Genomic DNA, 8,197 nt, shown 5'->3' on the forward strand with positions numbered 1-8,197 from the left:
CATTATATCAACAGCTGTATCTTTCTCTGAATATCTGTTTTTATCTATCTGTCTTCAGCTGCGTCTGTCTATCTTTCATTTTTTTTTTTCATTTATTGCCAGACGCCATGTATCCCAGACGGGGTGGCCAATGGCTTAGAGTTAATTGTTTTACAGGGAGGGGCACTAATCCTCCACCAACCTCACTTGAGACGTAGGGATGCCAACAGCATCTGGTGTTCCCAGGCGGTCACCCATCCAAGTACTAACCAGACCCAACGTTGCTTAACTTCGCTGATCGGACGGGAAGCGGTGTACTCAACTATATTTTTATTTGTTGTGCATAATATTGTCTTTGTCTCTGTCCCAACTTATTACTACGCTGAATAAACACACACACACACACACACACACACATACACACACACACGCAAAACGTTCAAATATGTCCGCTCTCTCTTGCTTCCATTCCCCAGGATGACATAGTTTACTAGCGTACTGCCACGGCCCAGAATATTCTACCATACTCTCATACCCGCATACCATCATACTCTTTCATCTCTTAGAAGTATAGCCATATTCTCTCCCGCAGATGGCATTTTTTAAGTACATTTCCCTTTCATCTCTTGGTGGAAGAAAAGGATCTGGTTGTTGACGGTGTTGATGATGGTGATGGTGTTGGTGTGATGATAATGTTGGTGATGGTGATGGTGTGATGATGGTGATGGTGTGGTGATAATGATGTTGTTGATGGTGATTGTGGGAATGGTGATGAGGAAGAGGATGGTGATGATGATGATGATGATGATGATTATGATGATGATGATGGTACTGATGTTAAAGATGAAGACATAGATGATTCTCTACTGAATTCCGATTACCGCAGAAATTTTATTATTTCCCCATAAATTAGTGAAGTTTAATCTGTCTTCCATATATATCAACAAACTCACCTTCATTTGCATACAAGGGAATTTCAACGTATAGTACAATATGCGAAAATAAACTGGGAAAGGAGAGCGTGATGTATTAACACTATTTCCTCATACACTCTCATGTTGGAAAAGTTTTGATTTTGTCTCCTTTTAAATGGAGCTTTTTTTTCAAGTTTATTTATTTATTCATTTATTTACTTGTTCATTCATTTACTAGCCCTTCTCACTCTCCTTTGTCATTGACTTTTTTCAAGTAGAAAGAAATACACTGAGGAGCTTCGGACTTGAAGAGATTGAGGTGAAGCAAATTGTGATACTGTGTGACGGAAAGGAAGAGACTAACTAGGAGAGAAAAGAATATGGTCAGACTCAAATATGAAGTCCGTTTGGGTGGGGCCCGAGAGGGGATTTCCCTCTCTACAGCTCTGCCGCATCAACCCCAGTACCTATCTCTCTCTCTGTCATATGTCAGCTATTTACTATTTGAAATTGTATATTAAATATTCTGTACTTATTAAATATATTAAATAAGGCTATATAGTGCTATGAATGTGTCGCTTTTTAGGATAATAGCAATGATTTGTATAAATTCCACACCACGTGACACCGTCGCTTTCCGACGTTGCCAGAGGTCAAGGACACCCACCTCAGACTACAGGTGACCGGTCACTTCCTCCCTGATCCCCACCCACGGTGGCAGCTACTCCGACTCGCTCTCGTGTGCTCCACAGTCGGAGGAAAGAACTTATTTACAATGTGAGCAAGTATTTTTTAGAAGAAAGATCAGAGAGAGGACTTATGCTTACTGGGGAATCCTCTATAAAAAAAAACGCGCCAAGACTTTTACCTCAGTGGTGGTGTGGAAAAAAGGTCGAAACAATATAGAAGAAAACAAAACTTATAAATATATAAAAACTTTCTCAGTCAACTGAGAGAGAGAGAAAGAGAGAGAGAGAGAGAGAGAGAGAGAGAGAGAGAGAGAGAGAGAGAGAGAGAGAGAGGAGGTTTGGCAGAGCTGTAGAGAGGGAAATCCCCTCGCGGGCCCCACCCAAACGGACTTCATATTTGAGTCTGACCATAGTGAGATAACTGGAAGAGAGAGAGAGAGAGAGAGAGAGAGAGAGAGAGAGACTACCAGAAGAAATTAGATGCAACACCTCCGAATATAAAGCAGTATCGTAGAAGAGGACATTTGGTTAGCAGCTCTAGCTCACAATTAGAAGAACCCGAGAGCGATTTTCGTGCTGGTCAGACTCTTGGACGAGGGTTGTTTCCCCTTTTATACCTTTTATCCTGTAGCACAATTACGGACATACATTTAATGTTGACTGTTGTGGGTGTTATTTCAGGGGAAATTGTTACTCAGAAAGTATTAATTGTTCGCCTTGATAAGCCTCGTGTAATTGATGAACATTAACCTAGGCATTATTATTATTATTATTATTATTATTATTATTATTATTATTGTTGTTGTTGTTGTTATTATTTTTGGAGCCTGGAGGTTTAGTGGGTAATCAAGGCGCTCCAGTCAGATTGAGCCTGTGCAGGTTAATATCCAAGGGGTGGTTGGGGTTTATTGCTTACGTAATGCCGCTCAGGGATGAGTGAGGCTGATCACTCTCATCTTTGATATCAGGGCCAACTTGCATAGCCTCGGGCTCCTACGGTCCTCATGGGGCAACACAGGATTAGATGATGATGATGATGATGATTAAGGACCAGATGGAAATAATATTATGAAAGACTGATGAATGGGAATGGAAAGAGCGAAGCGACTTAACATGATTGGTTTTGGGGGTGTACCGAGAAGTAATGCAGTGTCAGGAAACATGACATTCGCAAAGGTGATGAACGCTGTGAAGCGGCTTAAAATTGGAAAAGCAGCTGGGGTTGATGAGGTGTATGTGGAGGTGATTAAGTGTAGTGGAGAGAGAGGAATGAAGTGCTTGTTGGATATATGGAAGAAGGCATGGGTGAGTAAAACTGAGCCAGCAGAGTGGAAAAAGTCTGTGATTGTACCCCTATACAAAAGTCAAGGTGAGCAAAGTGAGTGCAAGAATTATCGTGGAGTAAGTTTATTGAGTGTTGTAGGGAAGGTATAGGAAGAATTATTATACAAAAATAAGAGATATATCATGAGTCCTAGTGAGTGACGAGCAGGGTGGCTTTAGGAGTGGCAAAGGATGTGAGGATCAATGTATTTGCAGTGAGACAGGTAAGAGAGAAGGCTTGTGAGAAAGACTATAAGATGTTTATGGCATTTATGGATCTGGAAAACGTATACGACAAAGTAGACAAAGAAGGATTGTGGAAGGTTTTGCGCATGTACGGTGAAGATAATAAGCTGCTAGGTGCCGTCAAGAGTTTTTATGATCGTGGTTAGGTATTTGTAGAGGTAAATGGGCATTTAAGTGAATTCTTCACGATCAGTGTGGGCGTGCGACAAAGTTGCGTGATATCCCCACGGTTGTTCAATATATGTATGGATGGGGTGATGAGAGAAGTAAAAACACGAGTAATGGAGAGAAGTATGGAGTTGGTAATGAATGGTGATGGATGGAATATCTCATATCTGTTGTATGCTGATGATGCAGTGCTACTTGCAAATACCGGACAAGAACTTGATAGACTAGTGATGAGTTATGTAGATGTCTGTGATCGTCATGTCTTGAGGGTAAATGTTGAAAAGAATAAAGTGATGATTACTGAGAGAGAATGTGACTCCTAATGCGATGTTACAGTGACTGGAGAGAGACTGGAAGTTGTAAGAGAGTTCAATTACCTGAGTACAGGGATAGATAAGAGAGGAAAATGTGCAAAAAGAAGTGGAAAGTAGACTGACACAAGGAAGAACAGTAGCTGGTGCTATGAAGTCCGTGATAAGAAACAAAGGCTTAAGTGTTGCAACCGCACGATGCATACATGAAGGAGTGTTAGTGTCTACATACAGATGTGAGACTATAGTTTGGCATGAAAATGAAGAGTCAAGAGAAAGAGCAGTCGAGATGAGACTGCTGAGGAATGTATGTTAAGTACAGAGTGGATAGGATACAGAATAATGTGATCCGTGAAAGATGCAGAGTGAGGAAGCTTGTGGACATCAGAATTGAAGAGCGTGTACCGAGATGTTATGGTCATGGGGAGAGAATGGATGATAATACTAGTAGAGTGGTGAAAAAGGTATGTCTGAGCGAATCTGAATAAGGGAGGAGGTGAGGTAGGCCAAGAAGAAAGTGGAGGGATATGGTGGGTGAGTGTGTGAGGAAGAGAGGTATGGAAGTTGGTGAGGCATTGGGACTAAAAAGAGGTCGAGCTGGTTGGATGAAATTTGTGTGAAGTGCATTACCAGAGACTTGGCACCCCCTTTTAACATGACAGCGTTCGGATTGCCTCTATCAGAAAGGTAGATGTGAAGCTACAGAATGTGATTTTTTTTTTTTTTTTTTTTTTGCCATCTGATTTCGAAGGCTTGAATGATGAGTGAATGGAACTGCGGTCCTTTGAAGTGGGCAAACTTTGTCTGTCTGGATGTTGCTACTCCTCACCCTGCCCTAGGGTGGGAAAGGAGGTCCAGATGATGATGATGATGATGATGATGATTATTATTATTATTGGCCAGCTCCATGTTGCACTTAAAGTTAGTCGCATTTTCTTTTTGTTTTCTTTCTTGTTTAATGGTGGCAGACACTTCTACCCTTCGGAATTTCACTGATTCTGACCAAACTTGGACACAGTGACCAGCCTATGATCCAGTTGTTTCCGCAAGGTTTTGGTTGCTAGGCAACCACTCGTTGCCTAGCAACGGCCGAAAGCCCACTTTTATCGTAGTCTTCATGTTTTGAGCTGTAGAAGCATTACTAATAGGCGTGGAAAACTCAGACTTCTTTAGGTGGAATCTTCAGACCATTCTCTATCGGAAGTAGGCCATCCATTTTTCCCCCTCTCTGCTTTTCGAGTGGCAACCTTGTGAAGACTGGCCTTAGCATCCCTAGCAATCAGTATCCGTTTTCAAAAATGTCCCCAAATTCCCCAGCGGCTCTATGAGATTGAATGAAGGTTTGCTTGGTTATAGACACTGACTAGTATTTCAACTTTGTTGTGTACACTGATGTGCTACATTGGCCAGGTCAGGGGTCAAAGGTCATCATATGCGAAAACGGTGAAAATAATACAGCAGGGAAGAAAGGTTGCTGGTTCTTTGAAAGCAGTGATAAGAAACAGGGAAGTGAGCATGGAAGTGAAAAAGTTACTACATGACAGTATTGTGATACCAACTCTAACGTACGGAAGTGAAGCTTGGACGTTGTTGGAAGGACACAAGTCAAGAGTGAGAGCAGTGGAAATGAGTTATTTAAGAGGAGCCTGTGGAGTCACATGGAGAGACAGGCTGACGAATGAGGATGTAAAGGAGCGTTGTGGTGTTGATGTGGATGTGATAGGAAGCGTTAGGAGGAACATACTGAGGTGGTTTGGCCATGTGGAGAGGATGGAGGGTGAAAGACTGACGAAGAGAGTGTATGTGAGTGAGGTGGAGGGGGAAAGAGGGAGGGGGAGGCTGAGGATGAGATGGAGGGGGAAAGAGGGAGGGGGAGGCTGAGGATGAGATGGAGGGATGGGGTGGAGAGGTATATGAGAGAGGGGGGTGTGAGTTGGGAGCAGGGGAGTGAAATGGCGGGGGACAGGGCGACTTGGAGGCGATTTGTTTGTGGCCACCCCAAACGGGACTGAGGCGTCTGGCAATAGATAGATAGATAGACGACTATGGTCACGCAAAATGCTATGGCTCAAAAAATTATGAAGCCAGGGCCATGATTCTTGGGCAGAATGTTGCACTTGAGTACTGCCATACAAAAATGACAGTGTCGAAACTCACTTCCAGTCGCTAGCAGTGCCACCTAGATATTGTACCTCTGGTGGGCCATTCTGCAGATTTCAAGTTCCCTAACTCCACAGTGGGTGGTTGGAATCTAATGAAACTTTGCATCGTTATAGGCGTTAATGAGCAGTGAAGGAGTAGACTGCAGCACCAGTCGAACAGGGCAGTACTCCCAAGGTGAATGTAAAGTTGATGACAGGGAGAGCTGGAGCTCCCGTTTCATAGTCCTCGGGACGAGTTCCTGACCTTCCGCCTTTGCTGAACTTTTTCAGTGTTTCAGTAACACAGAGAGTAGGCCAGCATGCTCTCCAGTACATGCTTCTATAATTGTCAACACCAAACTACATGCACAGTACATGCTACACTTCCTTTTAGAAATTAAAAAGAAAAATGGCTTAGTCAATCTGGCCTCGGAGTCCCCGGGGGGTGGGACCATAAATTCCCCCACCATCCGCCCCTCTCCCGGTGATGACTCAGAGAGATAACTGGAACCACTGTCTGACTCACTTCTTCATTTTCTGCAACATTCGCGGCCTTCTCTGTCAAACACCACCTCTCCTCTTCTAAACCTCACATTCTCTTCTTGACAGAGATTCAGCTGTCTGAGGCAACTGACAGCAAACCCTTTTCTGTTTCCCCCTACTTTCTTTATACCGTACTCATTTCAAAGCCAAATGTGGCTTTTGTGTATATGAACGCAATGATTTATCTTGCTCTTTTGATCCTGAACTTGATTCTTCTTAATTCTCTACTCTCTGGTTTCGGCTTTTTTGTCATTCTCTGACTAAATATATCTCTTACAACTAATCCTTCTGCTTACAGTGTTAATCTTTCCTCTCTATTCGGCTCCACCGATCACAACCTTATTAGCGTAACCTGTCCTATTGCTCCGGAACAGCCTGTGGACCCTCCAAAAAACATTGTCTGTGGCACTTTAGAGCTGCAGATTGGGAGACCCTCAAGCAGTACTTGTCTGGTATTCCATGGCGTGATTATTGCTTCCATGGCCGGGAGCCATCTGAGTGTGCCTTGTGCATTACAGAGGTTATTCTCTCAGACATGGAAACATACATTCCCTTCTCATATCCTTTTACTAATGCAAGAAAGCCTTGGTTTAATCAAGTTTGTTCTAATGCTGTCCGCAACAAAGAGAGGGCCTATAAAAGGTACCAGGGCCAACCCACCTCTGAATCACATCTTGTTTATGTTTCTGCCCAGAATCGTGCTAAGTCTGCTTTTTGTTCTGCTCAAAATAATTTCATCCATACTAAATGATCTCAACTCTCCAACTAGAATTCTTCCCACTCCTTTTGACACCTTGCCAAAAACCTTTCTAACAACTTTACCTCATCATCCTTCCCTCCTCTTTTCTGTTCTGATGGCTCTGTAGCTACTTCTTTTACTGATAAAGCAGATCTCTTTGCTCAGAGCTCCTCCTCCAGTTCCACCTTAGATGATTCCGGTGATGTTACTCCATCACGTCCCACGTCTGACTTCCTCATGGCTGACTTTAAAATTTCTTCAGCTGATATATTTTCTGCCATCACTGGCCTCAGTACTATCAAGGCATATGGGCCTGATGAAGTCCCTCCTGTTGTCCTCAAGAACTGTACTTTAGTGCTTACACCCTGCTGAGGTAAAGTCTTTCGCCTTTGTCTGTCAACTTGTTCCTTTCCTTCTTGCTGGATGTTTGCTCTCATTCAGCAAGTCCCAAAGAAGGATGACCATTCCAAACCCTCTAACTATCGCCCAATTGCTTTAACATCCTGTATCTCAAAAGTTTTCAAGTAATTTCTTGATAGAAAAATTTTAAAGCATCTTCCCTATCACATACTTCTTTCTGATCGTCAATATGGGTTCCGTCAGGGACACTCCACTGGCGAACTTCTCACCTACCTTTCAGACTCCTGGTCATCATCCTTTCGGGACTTTGGCGAAAGCTTTTCCATTTCACTTGACATCTCAAAGGCTTTCGTTCGAGTCTGGCATAAATCTTTAATTTCCAAACTGCCCTCTTACGGTTTCTATCCTTCCATCTGTGCCTTCATCTATAGCTTCCTTTCTGGTAGTTTTATAGCCGCTGTTGTAGGCGGCCATCGCTCTTCTCCTAGATCTATCAACAGTGGTGTTCCTCAGGGCTCTGTCCTATCACAAACTCTCTTCCTTTTATTCATCAATAACCTTCTAAGCTGTACATCTAACCCTATCCACTCGTATGCTGATCATTCCACCCTTCACCTTTCCATTCGGTTCCCGCAACGTCCATCTCAGCAGTTGCTTCAACAAACAAGGGATGAGGCTATGACACACCTAATGTCTGACTTGGCTCGTATCTCTGACTGGGGTAAAAATAATCTGGTTCTTTTTGATGCATCAAAGACTCAGTTTTTACACCTATCAACCCGAC

General features: G+C 43.1%; 1 pseudogene; it reads right to left on the reverse strand.

Annotated features, from left to right (window-relative positions):
* Positions 1-200: 200 nt before the first annotated feature.
* On the reverse strand, positions 201-317 carry LOC145416155 (5S ribosomal RNA; annotated as a pseudogene).
* Positions 318-8,197: the final 7,880 nt, after the last annotated feature.

Source organism: Coenobita brevimanus, chromosome 104 (genome assembly GCF_032717465.1).
Source record: "Coenobita brevimanus isolate Jiangsu-jjx chromosome 104, ASM3271746v2, whole genome shotgun sequence".
In the NCBI taxonomy this organism is placed as follows: Eukaryota; Metazoa; Arthropoda; class Malacostraca; order Decapoda; family Coenobitidae; genus Coenobita; species Coenobita brevimanus.